Raw genomic sequence first — 17,524 nt, 5'->3', positions numbered from 1 at the left:
TCAACTGTTTCTGTCTCGTTCCCAGACTCTGATCTCACATAAAACGAAGCAGATTTATGCTGAAACTAAGCTGCACACAGCTGATGTCAGCCAGGAAAACAGTACAGACTGCTAACGTTACCTTAACTTCGAGACGATCAACTGCGCCACAACATTCACGAAAGCGAAAGTAAAAGCGACGGAAGGAAACGCCCAGAGAGGCGTTTGAGGGACGGTCAGAGTCAGGAACCTCAGAAACGGATCAGGCTGGAGTTTAATTCTGTTTTCATCTTTAGAAACATCTGGAAATAGTTATAAAAACGCTGCGTAATAAAGAAAAATAGTGTAGATTAGTTTGAGTTGTGTTTAGCTGAGCTGTGTCTTTAATCTGAAGTTCATTTTGTGGAGGAGCAGCAAGACTTTCAGTGTTACTCTCAGAGAAAGCCTCCCAAATGTCTGTTGTCTTAATAGTGGAATTATCTGGAAAATGAACCAGTTCTTATGAGCTGCTTTTCTGTATGAGCAGTCAAAGCATTTTATACAGCGTGCTTCATTCACACAAGCACTTCTTTTTCTAACAATGACACTATGATGGATGCATCGGAGAGCAAGTCGGGGTTCCACATCTTGCCCAAGGATACCGTGGCGTGCAGACTGGAGCAGCCAGGGATCAAACCTCCAACCTTCCAGTTAGTAATTCTACCTGCTGAGCTACAGTCTGTACTTCCTGAACAACACACACTCCTTTTGTTTCTTTATTTCCAGTAGCAACCAGGACCATAATGAACCCTGACTCCAACAGACACTCAGGAGCCACCTGCCCAGTAAGTCACCCGCTAACTGCAACTATCAGAGCCCTGACCTTCTGCAGAGACGAGTCACACTGAACACAGCAAGTGTCCCTGCTCTCAGATACAAAACCTGCCTTTAAAAGTTCAGAGTAATGAAATCAGCAGTTCTGATTCTAGAATCTGTAGTCTCACACACATGTGCAGAGCACTTTTGTTGTTTTGGTTCACATCGGTTGATATTCTGCTGCAAACAACTAATGAGGACATTTTCTAAAAGCTTTGAGTGTCCATCAGGATCCTGTAGAAACAGCTTCTGGCTGCAGCCACTGTGGAGCTCCACAGTAACCGGAAACACGTAACTTCAGTTAAATCGACTTTGACAGCGAAACTAAATTGCGTTTTTGTTACTATTGATGCTGCTGAGAAATAAAAATGGTTTTAAGTTTTTTTTAACGCTCTGGGTTTGTTCAAAAAAATTCACCATCCCCTAAATTGTTCGTGGCCAAAAGTGACACTTGCTGTTTCGCTGATTCATTTATTTTTTTTTACAGTACATCGTGTTGTGCGTTCTGATTGCTGTAGACCATTGTCAATCAATCTAGTCCAGTGTCTCCTGTACAGGAGCGGTCCCCAATAGGCCCACGGACCGGTCCGTGAGTCTTTTGGTACCGTTCCGCGAGAGTTGATCCTCCGGTGTGAAATGTATGGTTGTAGTTGTGTGTCTTATTTTGAAAGAACTATTTACGCGTTACCATAGTGACCAGAGAGCATTAAAAAGCAGAGAGGAGGATGTCACTGTCATTGTTGTTGGCGCACAGCTCAAGTCACGTTTATTATTATATTTACAAAACACCACAGTTTCTTTTTTTTATTCTTTTGTTGTATTTATCCGCGACACCTTAAAGGTCGTTCCCTGAAAATATCGTCTGACATTAAAGTGGTCTGTGGTGCAAAAAGGTTGGGGACTCCTGCTGTACAGTACAGAATGCGTTTAGCTGTTGAATTTACATAAATCTTCGATCGCTAGCAGTGTAACTCTGAAGTGCTGCACTGTGTGTTTGTACGTTTTCTCCCAAACAAACACAACAATGCCGACGAAACGTTTTGCACCCTCAAATGCACCTTTAGGTTTCATTCCATGATACTGGACTTATGTTTCTACGAAGGTTTGAACTCTAAGAGTGTTTAACATGATAGTGATTTATTGATTCTAACCCTAAATCTATCCAGTAATGTCTGCACATATTTTCAGTACTGATTTTAAAGTGTTTTAATCCTTCTGTCACTCAGGGAACCCAATAAGGATTCAAATACTTCAAAAGTCAACCAATGACATTGATGTGTAAGACTATTTAATAATTATTTATTGTTTATATTTCATTTATTCATTCATTCTTTGCACTGTGATTTAACCCATCTTTGTGTAAAGCAGGGGTGTCCAGGCCTTGAGAGCCAGCGTCCTGAAGCTTTTAAATGTATCTCTGCTGCAACACACCTGAATAAAATTATTAGGTCATTAGCATGACTCTACCCTACTCAAGTAAATTTAAATAAATGTAAGTACATACCACCAGGTAGCTCCACTCGTACCCAGTGTAACGGGAAGTGAGAGGGTTAGGTTTTGGCGCTTTGAATGTTCAGTTGTGTGATGCAGCGATTAACGTTTGAGTAAAATATCGGGCTCCCTCGTGTCTTCCCTACATTCCTCCACAATGTCCGTTTTTGCAAAAATGTACTTCTAGAAGTACTTTTATTGCACGATGTTCATTCACTCATGAGCTGCTGCAACATGAATCAAATGGCTGAACTGCCACCTTGGCGTGCAGTCAAGTTCTACAGTCTGCTAATGATCTAATAATAAGTATTAATATTCCTCACTCACCTTACTAAATGTTTGTGAACACAGCCAGAAACATTTGCATCACAAACACAGACTAGTGTTTATTAGCAGAAGCTTTTGGGTGGTTGCTCTCAAACCTGTGTACAAGTTGAAGCATTAATGGTCCCTTCACTGATTTCCAGGTATCCAATGTCAGGGCTAACAGATGGATTCAGACGCAGGCAGCGTTCTGGCAAGCAAAGGGTTGACAATTTATTAACACAGAAGGGAAACCACAGTGATGTGTATATACAGTGCATGGGGCAGGGCTTCAGGGCTCCAGGGGAAGGAATCCACACTCGCTCTCCACTCGGCCCAAACTCCGCCACTCCTCTTCTTACGCACACTCGCTTCTCCACAGCCACTCTCGCTCCAATTTCCACTTATGTTGACACACACAGGGATCACAGGTCAGGGTCCGCCACCAGTTCCGGGGAGATCTAAACACAAAGAGTCCAATTAGATCAATACGCCACACAACACTGAGAGAGTTTGTCTTAGGAGAGCTGAGAGCACGAACATGGGAGGTTCAACGTTCCAGTGCCGAATACTCCGTGCCGCAGCGTTAAATAGGCAAGGGGGACGCCGCCTGATCAGCAACAGGTGTAGAAATCACCGCAGATACGTGGGCCAAGGGTGAGAGCCCACAATGAGCTCCACCCAGGGAAGCAGGAGAGAAAACAAAACAAACCTGTGGCCAACATGAGCGAGCCGGAGAGGCACAGGGACCATGACAGCCAATACCAAGTGCACAAGTTCACCCCAGATGGTTCCTCTTCTCTGTAACTTGGAGGATGTGGAGTAGGCTGTATTTTAATCAAAGACATATCAATCAATCAATCAATCAATCAATCAATCAATCAATCAATCAATCAATCAATCAATCAATCAATAACCATGTCTAAAAACAACACAGGTTGACCAAAGTGCTGTACACAGTAAAAGAAAAAGTAAAAAGTAGAAACAAATACACACAATGAACAAAACAAAAAATAATCCCAAATTTCGTTTTTTTTCTGAAGGGGTCAAACACTTTTATGCAAGAATGACAGCGAGGTGAAAAACCTTCACCCGCAAGAAAACTCGAGCTGTGACTCATAGTACGAACACACACCTCACAGTAACACACTTTGTTTAATGTGAACTTTTTGCCAAGCTAGCTAATCCTGACCAACACACCAGACACAGAAGATAAAGGAACGATGTTTTACTGTTAGAGACAGAAAGGTTAAAACATTTTGGCAGAGGGCTAAAAGGGGCTAAAATTACCCAAAAAGAAATTCCATTTGACCAAAAACACTTAATTTTTAAAAAATTAAGTATATAGTTATGAATAATGAACAAATAATTAACAAACTGGGGTTTATAAATCGTGTAACACATCCTTATGGTAAGAAATTTTACCTTAATGCGTTACATGTGTTAGAAGTCAATGTATCTTTAACAATATACTCCTTATTTTATATCTCCTGATCCTTCACAGAGCTGCATGAACCTGTTGTTGATGTCAGAGAGTCAAACTCTGCTGAAGAGTGGGTTGTTTCCTGTTCAGCCACTGGTCGACCTGCTCCCACTGTAACACTCTCACAACAAGACCTCAGCTTCTCACAGTACAACACTGTCAGTGTGTCCAACACCAACGCTACATTCACTGTCACCACTACAGCTGTGCTCTCAGGTTCACGTAAACACAGCACACAGGTGGGATGTGCAGCACGAGTGCTCTCTGCTCCTCACAGAGAGGTGATGGAGACGATTCCTGAGGTCCAGCAGACGTCAGATTATCAGTGATGGTGAGAAACTGAGATGCAATAACAATGCATTGTGGTAGTATGCATTTTCTCTTTGATCAATAATTGATGTATTCATTTTGATCAGTGTCACATTTTTCCTGCTTTTTCAAGTTTCCTCCTGGATCATTGTATTAGCTGCAGTATTGGTGATGATGGTGTTTGTCAGTGTTGCTGCTCTGCAGTAGGCTACTCTTTAAAGAAAAAGACCAGATAACTTTCATTTTTCATTTCTTGTCATTTTTTTCTACACCAAAATCTATCCAATAATATCTGCATAACATTTTCTACTTGTGATTTAGTTATTAATTCTTTGCTTCATGATTCAATCGGTCTTTGTCTAGTATTAAATTTTATGTTTCCCATTTAATCCCACTGGCTTTAAAGTGTTTCACCAGATTTTTACGAAGTATTTCCAGTCTTTTGTTGTCTCTGTCCCAAATGTTCTGAAATGTGTTGCATGTATTAAAAGAAGTTGGACCAAAAAATGTACTATGTACTTACAAACTTACATTTATGAAAGCTGAACAAACATTGATGTACTTGACTTTTGTAACAGTGAAAAGGCGATCTGTTTTTATTGATAAATATATATGTTTGCATTACTGTTTTTAGATTGCCATGTTAGAACGTAGCAAACAACATTGTTTGTTCCTCTATGGTTTCTTTATTTTTACAAATCTAAATGTTTTTGGTCAAAAGATTAATAATTTCATATTGAGGTCAGATGGTCAGCAGTTTTGATGTTTTTGCAGAGATTTTATTTTTTGCAAAATAGCACAAGTAAACATTAAAAGTAGTTCCTAAATCAAGGCATTTATTATTAAGGCGGCCATTATTATGGCCCTGTGTGGAAAAAGTGATTGCCCCCTAAACCTAATAACTGGTTGGGCCACCCTGAGTAGAAACATCTGCAATAAAGCGTTTGGGATAACTGGCAATGAGTCCTTTACGAGGTGGTGGAAGAATTTCTGCCCACTCATCTTTGCAAAATTGTTGTAATTCAGCCACACTGGAGGGTTTTTGAGTATGAACCACCTTTCCAAGGTCACAGCACCTCAATCAGATTCACGTATGAACTTTGGCTAAGCCATTCCAAAGTCTTTCTTTTGTTTTACTTAAGCTGCTTAGAGGTGGACTTGTTGGTGTGCTTTGGATCAAGTGCACTTCAGCTTGTGGTCGTGAACAGATGGCCAGACATTCTCCTTCAGGATCCCAGAAACTGGATTCTGTTCATCTTGACGTTGCATCTCCAGACTGAGAGATCTCAATTACTTTGTTTCTTATTTGCTTCTGAATTTCCTTGGATTGCGCCATGATGTGTAGTTTTTGAGGATCTTTTGGTCTACTCTACTTTGTCAGACAGGTCCTGTTTAAGTGATTGATTCAGCACAGGTTTGGCAGTAATCGGGCCTGGCTATGACTATGGAAAAATTGTATATTTTCTATTGATAAATGCAAATATTTTATGTCTGTTATGTGCATTGCCGTGTGGAGAATATAAGGAAAACAATTGTGTGGTTTACATTGTTTCTTCCTCTTAGATTTCTTGATTTTTTTTTTTAAATTGCAATAACTTTATGTTAATTTCAGTGCACTTTCACATTTCTTTAAATTCAAACTACAGTCCTGTGAATAACTAGAAACACTTCTAGCAGCACAAATGTGAGCTAATTGTTTTCTGCTTGACTTTATCAGTCTCTCATATTGTTGTGGAGGAATGTTGGCCCACTCTTCATTACAACGTTGCTTCAGTTCTTTGTGCTTTGTGGGCATTTATTTAAGCACAGCTCTCTGAATGTCCCAGGTTGAGGTCTGGACTTTGCTTTTCAGCTATTCTGCTGTAGATTTCAGAATCAGAATCAGAATGGGGTTTATTGCCAAATGTTGAGCAGGTTTACAACATTAGGAAATTGCTGCGGTGCTTCAGTGCAAACATAGTGTCATAAATAGCACTTAAATAGACATGAAAAAATAAAAGTAAGAATAAGAATTAAAAGTGCTACGTAGAAAGATATGTGCATGAGATATACATGAGATATATACATGAGAATAAGAATTAAAAGTGCTACGTAGAAAGATATATACATGAGTGCAGGTGGTGATCAGTGCCAAACATGGAATGATGCAGTGACACAGCGTAGGGTCATGTGTTAGTGGCGGGGACAGTCATATGGTTATTGTTCATGTGTCCAACAGCAGAGGGGAAGAAACTGTTCTTATGGCGAGAGGTTCTGGTGCGAATGGACCGGAGCCTCCTGCCTGAGGGGAGCAGGTCAAACAGACTGTGTCCAGGGTGAGAAGGGTCAGCTGAGATCCGAGCTGCACGCCGCAATGTCCTGGAGGTGTACAGGTCCTGCAAAGATGGGAGTCTGCAGCCAATCACCTTCTCAGCAGAGCGCACAACATGCTGCAGTCTCTGTTTGTCCCTGATAGTGGCTCCAGCGTACCACACGGTGATGGAGGAGGTGAGGATGGACTCGATGATTGCAGTGTAGAAGGTTGAATTTCTTCAGCTGCCTCAGGAAGTACATCCTCTGCTGGGCTTTCTTGATGACGGAGGTGATGGTGGGCTCCCACTTCAGGTCCTGGGTGATGGTGGTACCCAGGAAGCGGAATGAGTCCACAGAGGTGATGGGGGTGTCAGACAGGATGATGGGGGGGGGGGGGGGGGGGGAGTGGGGCTGTGTGCTTCCTGAAGTCCACAATAATCTCCACTGTCTTCTGGGCATTCAGCACCAGGTTGTTGTGGCTGCACCAAGACACCAGACGTTCAACCTCCCTCCTGTAGGCAGACTCATCCCCGTCAGAGATGAGCCCAATAACGGTGGTGTCATCTGCGAACTTGATTAGCTTGACAGACTGGTGGGTGGAGGTGCAGCAGTTGGTGTACAGGGAGAAGAGCAGAGGAGAAAGAACACAGCCCTGAGGGGAGCCGGTGCTGATGGTCCGGGAGTCCGAGACATTCTTTCCCAGCCTCACGTGCTGCTTCCTGTCCGTCAGGAAGTCAGTGATCCACCGGCAGATGGGATCAGCCACATTCATCTGGGAAAAACTGCAAAAAAAACTGCAGGGGGTCCAGGAGGGGGGCCGTGAGGGTCCTGAGATGGGAGAGAACTAGGCGCTCAAATGACTTCATGACCACAGATGTCAGAGCCATGGGTCTGTAGTCATTTAGTCCAGTGATCCTAGGTTTCTTGGGGACAGGGATTATGGTAGAGGACTTGAAGCAGGCAGGCACATGACATGCCTGCAGTGAGGAGTTGAAAATGCCAGAAAACACTGGGGCCAGCTCGTTTGCACAGTGTCTGAGGGTGGCAGGAGACACGCCGTCTGGGCCGGGAGCTTTCCGAGCATTCAGACTCCTAAACAGCTTCCTCACATCTGCTTCATGAATATGAAGAGTTGTGGTGGGAGGAGGTGGTGTGAAATCCTCTTTTGTGTGGGGTGAGGAGGGGGGTGTTGTAGGTGAACGGTTTGAAGGTGGTGATGGCTCTATGGAGGGGGGAGAGGTGGGGGAATTAGTGTCCAAAGTGTCTCTATTGTTGGAGGTGTGAAGGCTGCCTGATGGCTCGTCAAAACGGCAGTAAAAGTCGTTAAGGGTGTTGGCCAAGAGCAAGTCGTCAGTGGAGTGGGGGGTTTTAGGCTTGTAGTTGGTGATATTCCTAAAACCTTTCCACACAGAGGCCGAGTCATTCTCTGAGATCTGCTGCTGCATCTTCTCAGAGTGCTGATGTTTAGCAATGTCCACTTCTTTAGTGAACCTGTACTTGGCCTTGTTAGGAGGTGGTGGGTAGGTGTATTGTTGTGGTTTGGGTTTTGTTTTCCTTTTGGTTATAGGTAGGCGAGGCGGGGCTTGATGGCATTCCAACACACCTGCGACGCATCGGACGTCATCAGTGAGCGCTTTTAGGGAGCAGAGTGGTGTCGGAGTATTGTCGCTGTCACAAGAAGTAACGAGTTAGCACAGGCCGCATCTGTTGATTTTACGCTGTGGAGCTGTATGTTTTAAAGGATCCACGTTTCGCCTACTTTTCCTTGTCTTAGCCTGTTCCATCGCCTGCCCGCCTACCTAGGATTTTCTGTTGGCTATTCTGGATCCGCGACGGAGTGCTACGTATCATCAGGCGGCAATCACCGCAGCGGCTGTGGTTTGGGTGGTCAAGTAAGCTCTCCAACTCTCTCCGTCCACTTGTGTTTAACGTTCGGCTATCAACGGTATGCCATAAACCCTGTTTTGTTCCCTGTTGTCAGGTAGCTCCGGTGCGTCTGCTACCTACCTGTATGCTTCGGCTCCGTCTCATCGCCTCGGTGTTTTTCTCCTGGCACATTTTTATTTATCACTGTATATAGCCCTTTCCCTTGTAAATATTCCCCCTTACTTGTGTATATAAAAACTTGCATCACAACTATTCTGCGTCCGTGTGTGTTTCTGCCACGTAATCCATCTGTGTAATCCAGCTAACCTAACAGGCCTCTCTGTAGCAGTCCCTGCTGCTACAGAGTCCCTGCTGCTGTGTTTGGGATCATTGTTCGACTGCAAGACCTAAACTTTACCTATTAAACAGTTAACTCTGTATTTTACACTTTATGTGAATATTGTTGCAGATTTCAATTATTAATGTTTTTATAACTTTGTTCTTTCTTATATTTAATATTATACAATATTTATACTTCATGTCTCTGTCTTCTTTTGAACACTCCAGCACAGCATCACTATAACTTTGTCCTCACTGACAATAAAGCTGTTTTATATATTTCATTGCAAATGTTTCAAGCAATTTGTAGCTGTATCTTAAGATATTTTGTTAATAATATAGTATTTTATATTGTTTTTTTTCCCCATATTTGAGAAATATTTAACATGTAAAAGTCTGTTTATGTACAATTTGGTGATATTAGCCCTGATTATTGGAGGAACTTGTACATGAAGCAGATTTCTGAGACTTCAGATTTGAGGGTTGTTGTCATATAATCTAAATGATGGCAGATTAACGTTCCCTACCTCTGTCCTACAACCACAGGACTCCTTTGCATTCGACTGATAGAAATTTCAAGCTCCGTGTTAATGAAGATTTCAAAGGCCTTAGTGCAGGGGTAGGGAACGTCTAAAACCTGCAGGGACACCGGCCCTCGAGGCCTGGAGTTCCCTACCGCTGCCTTAGTGTGAAAGGAATGAAGCTGTAGCGCCTCCCAGTGGTTGAAAAGAGGTACACAAGAGGTTTTTGCAACCTGCTGTTTAATGAAGCTGGGACAAAGGTACATTATGAGAATAATATCTCTGACAAACCTCTCCCTCAATTAAAAGATGCATTTTGATTTACATGAATGCATTTCATCTTCTCTGCAAAGGCTACACAACCTTCTTTGCCATTTGAGTGTGTCCAGTCCAGCTGAAACCAGCTCATTACTGATGGCATGAAAACGATCTGTGAGGTAACATTTTTACTGTCATTCATTCCTGTTGAAAACTTGTCACGTGTTTGCTTAGGTTCTTCTCAGTAATCCTCCCGTATCCTGTGTAAAAACTACCCGAGCTTAAAGTATACAGACTGCCGGGAGGGGCGAGTCGGGAATTTTCATTGCATATATATATATATATTAAAATACAGATAGCAGCAGCCACGAAAACATAGGCAAGAGAGAGCATAGCAGTGTCGTAGATGTAGCCAAATAAGACAGATAAATTAAGATGGAAAATCCCCAAAACAAAACCCAATCTTTAGTGTGGGAGCATTTCCATGTCATTCCCAAAGGTGTAATTATTTTCAGCGACTGCAAACTGAACACAAACTTTTCATAACTGAGTTTGTTTCTTCAGTTGTATTTTGGTAATGCTGTTGTACAGCAGGGAAGCAAACACAAGTGCTAACGCTAACAACATCCAATCAGGATTTATTGGTTAGATCAAAGCTAACATCTGCATTACATGTGAGCACTACACATGTTATTTAACATATATAACGTATAAGATTTTTACATCTTTCTCTTTCCCTCGAGAAGAACTGCTAAAACTGTAGAAATAACATTACAGAAAAGCAGGACATGCTCAAGCAAAACATTATAGAAAGTCTGTCACGGTTCTGGGTCAGTTTGACCCAGTATTTTGAGTTGTCATGTTTTTGCAGGTTTACTTTAGTTCCATGTGTCATTTTCTGTCTCTCTCTCTATGTCGAGTCTGCGTCTTAGTGTGATGGTTTCTTGTTCCTGTTTTATTGTGAAGGTCTGCGTCTCATGTGAGTGTGTTCAGTTTTACCTCTGTCTCGTCTTGGTGATTATTCCCAGCTGTGTCCACCACCTGTGTGTAATTCCCCTGTGTTTCTCTGTGTATTTAAGTCGTGTCCTCTGTCATTGTAGTTGCTGGTCCGTCTGTGTATCCACCATGTCTCACCCGTGTGTTTGTGCTCTGTAGTTTAGTTGTTTCCAGTCTAGTTTAGTTCATGCTCCATTTGCTGTTTGTCCATATTTATTTTTGTGTTCAATAAACCACCTTCACTTCTCCACTACTGCCTGCGATTGGATCCTCATTTATTATTTTCACACGGCTCTCCTCACCCGCCGTGACAGTACGGACCAGCCAGATATGGATCCAGCGGCAGTCACCCCACCTAGGGAGCTTCAGGAGGCCGTTATCGACTCTGCTTCTAAATTGATTTACCAGCTGTTAGAGCATGAGGGAGAAGTGTCTCTTTACACTGTGGAAGCCAACCTACAACACCTTATTTCCAGTTACCCCTGGTTATTGGACTCACTGCGTCCGCTCGTACAGAATTTTGTTCTTCACGAGCTTCACCTACACCCCCCCGCCGCTACCGCTCGCCTGCTCATGCAGTGATATCATCAGTGACAAGTCAGGTGATAGAGGCTAATGCAAAATGGTGTTTCAGTGAGGCACAATTTATTATGACAATACATTTTTAAAAAAATACTCAGTATGAATTAAACAGGTTAAAGGTCAATGCTCTGTTGTAATATAAAGACAAAATGATTGACAGCAGCCCAGCAATATCAGTAAAATGCAAATTAGCCACATGGTGCAATGTAAGGAGCTCTGTGATTGGTTAGGAAAGGACAGACTGGCCACCTCGATTTTTCTTCACTGCACATTGATCCATAGCTTTGCTCTGTAAAGGCTAACAAAGTGCTTTTGCTTTACAAAGACATTCAGCGTCGGTATTCACTCTTTTAAAATACCACTGAACACTGGAGTGAAATGGAGCCCTGATCCTCAGAGTTTTATTGTTGCTAACATTTCTTATAGATAGCACAGATAGTGCCCCACTGCAGTAATCACTCATGTCTAGATATTCCTGTTAAAAATAAGTTTTTCCTCCCCACTGTAACATGGCAAACATAGCAAACGGATAATCCAGCTGAAGCTTCAGACAGCCGTCAGACAGTGAAACACTGCCATCTGCTGGACGCGAGTAACACAGACGCTGAAGGAAAAGCACTCAGAAGGAAAAGCACGCACACTTGGAAGACTTGACCATTTGCACAAAATGAATGGCTGACACTGGACAGATGAATGTGGATGGTCACACCCTCGTGCATTAAAGAGGGCTTTCAGTTCATTGAAAACACAAAACCAAACACACAAAAGACACAATGAGACAGCTGATCAGTTTGCTTCACTAAATCATCGACACAAGCCGTGTTGTAGAGGGTACTCCAGCCGTGGCAGGTTATCATCTTAATGTGGCCCTGACACTCCATCGTACGCCACAAAGCTGTGAATAAATGAAAAGCAAAGAGGCATCATCACTAACATAATAACTGTAGAAGTTATCCCGCTGCATTACATTTATCAGGATATCGTAATAAATGTTCATCATATGTTGCTTTGACCCATCATTGTTGTCATTAATATCGGTACGTGACACTGGACACTTCCTGTCATTCATATGTCCTGACTTTGTGATCAGTGTAGCAGCTTGAAAATAACTGCTTGGTTAACAGCAGGTGTACAGGCAGGTGCTCTGATCAAATAACATGTTTGGCTAAAGAAACAGAAAATAAAAACATGTAAATAGGAACACCCACATCTCTACTTCTTCTTCTATTTTCCATTTCACACTTACAAAAAAGTTCTCCTGCGTAGGTGTTGAGACAAATATATGTCAATTTAATACTTCAGACAGGCCCCAGAGCAGGTCTGAACTATTAGTCCACTTAAAATCAAAACTGCAATTTGAAACCATGCAATTAGCAATTTTGCAAAGAAAACTTGGCTAGGCTAAGCTAAGCTAACTGTTAGACAAAGTAGAGGAGTTGGAAGAGTAAAGGATTCTGGTTAACTCCAGTTCAACTTAACATTAAATTAAACTGACAAATATCATGTTTATATTCATATCTTAGTCTTCTGATGAGCTCTATCTTATAAATCTATTAGACTCAGACGAGGTCGGCACAGGGACAGGCCTCGGGGGTCCAGGCCCACCCGGTGAAGTGCTTCTTCCCCAACATCTTCTGATGTACTTCATTTATACATTTTGGTAATGAAGTACTTAAACTACCACCTCACTGATTAGTTATTGCAGTGTGAGCTCAGTTCAATTAATCAGGTCACAGTAGTTTAGCACTTCTACAGCAATCATGCAACCAGCATGACTGAGGAGGACACTGGGTGGACGGGCTTTGCAGGTCAGACTTTGAAACTATCTTTTATTGTCATTACGCCAAAAGCAGTGAAATTATATGCTGTCCCATTCAGTGCAAATAAAGAATCTGTGTTTACTGACAGGACAAAGCACTGAACATGATTTCATCTGTTAACCTGGACAAATTCCAAAACAATTCCTTATTATTTCTTTTTCTTAAGTAAAACCAGTAAAAGCTTCTACTTCAAAAATATGGACTTAACACTGAGATCCTGATATTTTAGACCAGTTGAATTTAGATGATCTTTTTTAGTTCGTTCAGTTTGCTGGTTCTAACGACGACGGTCTTCATCAGTTTTAATGTCACTGTGACTCATATCTCTGCATGGCTGTTTTGTTCTGAGTGCACTGTGACAATGAAGTTAAGATCCGGTGATCAGCACAGCAGCCTGGGAGTGACTGCTTGGTTAACGACAAGGTTTACAAGACCTGATCAAATGTCACACTGGAAATATTTCGCAAGTGAAACAGCAAATGAAAAAATGTAAATATGTTAACTGGACCACCTACATTGTTTCGAGAGCAGAACTAAAGAGTGCGACCCATCACTTCAGTTTCAGCATATAATTTCTATTTAACACTCAAAAAAATCTGTTGTACAAGTATTAAAAATATATTCACAAATGAAATTGACATGCCTGAGATGAAAACATTACTCATACAAGTTGTCAGGTAAAGTCTATAGCACTGTTACATCTAAATATGGACACTGAGCTGGGACGATGTCACAGATCTGAGCCTCTGCACCTTCACTATACGTTTGTGTATGTCAGGCCTGTCCTGTATCTCTCCACCACCTGATCCAACACACCACCAAATCCTGATCAGCTGATCATCTCTGCTCCTCTAATCACCTGAATATCCAAGTATCCGAAAGGGTCCATCGATCTGACAATACAATTGTAAAACCGATCACTGACCTGTGCCCTAATGTGTTCTGTGCACTTGTGAACACACTTCCTTATGGAGTACGTTTATTAAGGACACTCTTTCATTAGCACACAGGTTCAATAACACAACAAATAACCTCCAATAAACCTTTTAATAAACTGTCATTGGAGGCTGATGTGTTCTCTCTTGGCTTGTTTTCTTGTTGTGTGCCACACAGAAAATAAATGCATGGTGTCTTAACTCACTGATACGGGGATATCAATGAGCACAGAGTCCAGCCAACGATGGCACAAAGTCAAACCTCCTTCAAGGAAACTGGAGAGTCCAACACTGGCATTGAGGCTACCCCAACAATATCAATATGGTGTAACTTCCTGCTCTAACTCAGGCTCCTTCCCCACAAGAAAGACGATATTTTATGTACTCGAAGTCAGACCTGGAATCTGCGGGTCAGACTTCCTGGGCCCCCGACCCCTGACCTCTGAGATTTTCATGTCTTGTATTTTATAATATTTATCTTTTGTTCTCCTGCCAAAATTGTAAACACTGTCATCATGCCATATTGCACTGTTGTTCGATCAGCTTCATTAAATATACTTTTATATATACTTTTATCCTTTGTTTTGTTATACATCCATTTAAACCCTCATATGAAATTATTACAACCAACTGGTAGTAAAACAAAAATAAAAAGATTGTTCAACATTTTAACTGCAAATGGTCAAAACATTCACTTTATTTGCCAAAAATTATACTTAAAAAGGGGAAAAAAGAAGTGTTAATAGTTTATTTGAAAGGTCAAAATATACCAACACATCTTTTTATTTTAAATCTATTTGTTTGTGCATTAATTTTTTTTCTAAAGCCAGATGTGGAAAAACAGGCTGCATCTACATGCAGGTTCTTGTGGTCAGTGGTCATCATATTTGCATTATCTTTCTGAGTCACAAGCAGGGAAGTGTTAAAGTTTCCTAGAAGTGGTGGGCCAGTGATGTAGGTGTGGATGCAAAGGATTATTTGAGGTGGTGCTGATCAGAAGTATAAAAATCAAAGTGTCCAGATCCAAACACACTTTGTTCCTCTGTGACAGAAGTGAACTAGAACTCACAGCAGCATCTGAACTGCAGAAGAGATCTCTGCTCATCTCCGTCTGCATTCCTCTTTTGGTAAGAACTTATTATGTATCATTTAAAATGATTTTCCTTTTAAAGCTGGGCAGCAGGCTCACGTTGAACATCTCCATAAACTGTCATAATTCTGCTGCTACACTAAACACTGCATTCGGTGAGCACACTAAACTTACGTAAGCTGTATATTTGCACGGTGAGAGACCTGTTTTTGCTGATTTGTGTTCAAATACAACAAGATCTTATTTAAACTGACTGTCAGATGTTGCCTATCCAGTTATGTAATGAACCCACTATATACATTAACCACAGACCCTTCACGACATCTTCATCACCTGCTGTTCCAGACAACCAACTTATACCTGAACCACTGCAGGTTAATCATCATCATTAGTAAAGGAAAAAAAGGTGAGTGTCTTATTATTTTTATTTTGCAGTGTGTCATTGTTACTACAGAGCACACTGAAACATGTGACAGGAAAGAATAACTGAGTGCAGAAAGGCTTTTATATTAAATCGGATTTAAACTTTGTTCTTAATGAACCGGATCTATTATGACCTGGACTTTTATCTATAAAATGGGCTTGTGAAACCCAGAGAAAAACTCTCTCAATATATCTGTAGATATAAATATATATTTATCCAAATCACATCAAGTAAAAAAGGCAAAATGACAAAATTAAAAAAAAGAATAACAAAAAGTATAAATGAAAACACAAAATTTTAAGGCAAAAACAAATATCTTGATGTCTTAATACGATGAATATGAAATATAAAGTAATACAACAAGGTTAAATATCTAAACATTTAAACTACTTCAGCTTTTCAAAGCTTCTTTTTCCAGTTGAAAATGACATCATCACGCCTGAATCTGCTTCCAGGAGCCGTCCAGATCAGGCTTGTTCAGGATATTTAGAAATCGTCCTAACAGTTGAAAAATAAAAAATAAACAGAGAACAAAGTAATATATATGATTAGAAATAAATAAAAAAGAAAACTATAAATAAAACTACTTCTTTCATTTAAAGAAAAAGGTCTATCAGTCCTCTTGTCGTGTGTGTTTGCAGCTCACAAAGACGACTTACTGAGCTTCAGGATCCAAAAGGATGTATCTGCCAAATTCTTAATGTGGAAAAACGTCCATGTGTTTTCTTCTCCAGGAGACGATGAAGACACTGTTTGTCTGCACGATGCTCGTGCTGCTCTTTGCTTCCGGATTTTCCAAAGTGAACAATTTTCAACCAAGCGAGCACCGACCTGAAGAAACACCTTATGAAAAGTTTAGAAGACAGCATGTAGATGCTAAGATGACTGAAAAGCTGTGTAACACAGAAATATCAAATAGGAATATCTACAAACTTGACAACAGTTGTAAGGAAACCAACACATTCATCCTCAGCATTCCAGCAAAGGTCAAATCCATTTGTAGAGGTGATGGGAGCTACGATGAAAATAGCGGCATGACGTATAGTACCGCAACGTTTCGCATAATTAAATGTAAGCTAAAGCATCAGGGAGCCAGGAAACCCAGCTGCCAGTATGAAGGCAGGCTTCTCACCAACAGGATCATTGTGGTGAAATGTGAAGGGAAGTTACCTGTGCACTTCGATCGGGACCTTCTACCCTCTGAGCGCAACGATGGCGAGCAACTATGAGGAAAGAGTGGTGTGGAGGGGGGGCGTGGTCTGCGATGCTGCTGCAGGTCAGATGGATGTACCTGCGCTGCATTTACTATCACGCCTCGCCAACTTAAAAGGCTTTGTGCTGTCTGAGTTGTTGGTGTTGTGGATGTGTTGGCTGGCAGTCCACAGACAGACTGATTTACACAACTGTGGAAAAAATAAAATTAATAAATAAAATAAATTGGAAAACATAGATGTGTCATTATTTCATATAGATTTCAAATAACATACCATTTGATGTCAACATGTTTTAGTTGCATTTGCAGTGCTCGTGCTGTTATATTCTTATGATTCTGTTCATTTTATGAGTGTATCTTTCAGCCTTGCTTCACATATTTACTGCTGCTTGATCAGCTTTAGTCCTGCTAGCATCAGCACAGGTAGAAACAGATCACACATCAGAGAATCGGCCGTGCATCTAAATGCAAATGGAAACTAAAAATGAAAACATAGATAACTGAGCTGAACTTCATAGATCTGAAAGTTGACCAATGCATACATAGTGCTAAAAATCAGGTATCGGGAAAACACATTATTTTATATTATGCTGAAGTCAATTGTTATCCTTTTTTAAAACTATATCATATAATAAAGTCTGTTTTGAAGTTTACTATGGTAAAAAAAATATTTTAAGGCTCTTCAGATATACTGTAACTTCATAGGTATGAACCATCAAAGCATTTTCATCATAAATATAAAACTTCATTAGGTAGATCTGTTCAAAT

Source organism: Aulonocara sp. 'chitande type north' Nkhata Bay, linkage group LG3 (genome assembly GCF_057382095.1).
Source record: "Aulonocara sp. 'chitande type north' Nkhata Bay isolate Kocher_YH1m ecotype deep benthic linkage group LG3, A_spYH_male_GT1.1, whole genome shotgun sequence".
Classification (NCBI taxonomy): domain Eukaryota; kingdom Metazoa; phylum Chordata; class Actinopteri; order Cichliformes; family Cichlidae; genus Aulonocara; species Aulonocara sp. 'chitande type north' Nkhata Bay.
The sequence above is the reverse complement of the archived record's forward strand: the minus strand, read 5'-3'. Positions refer to the sequence as shown.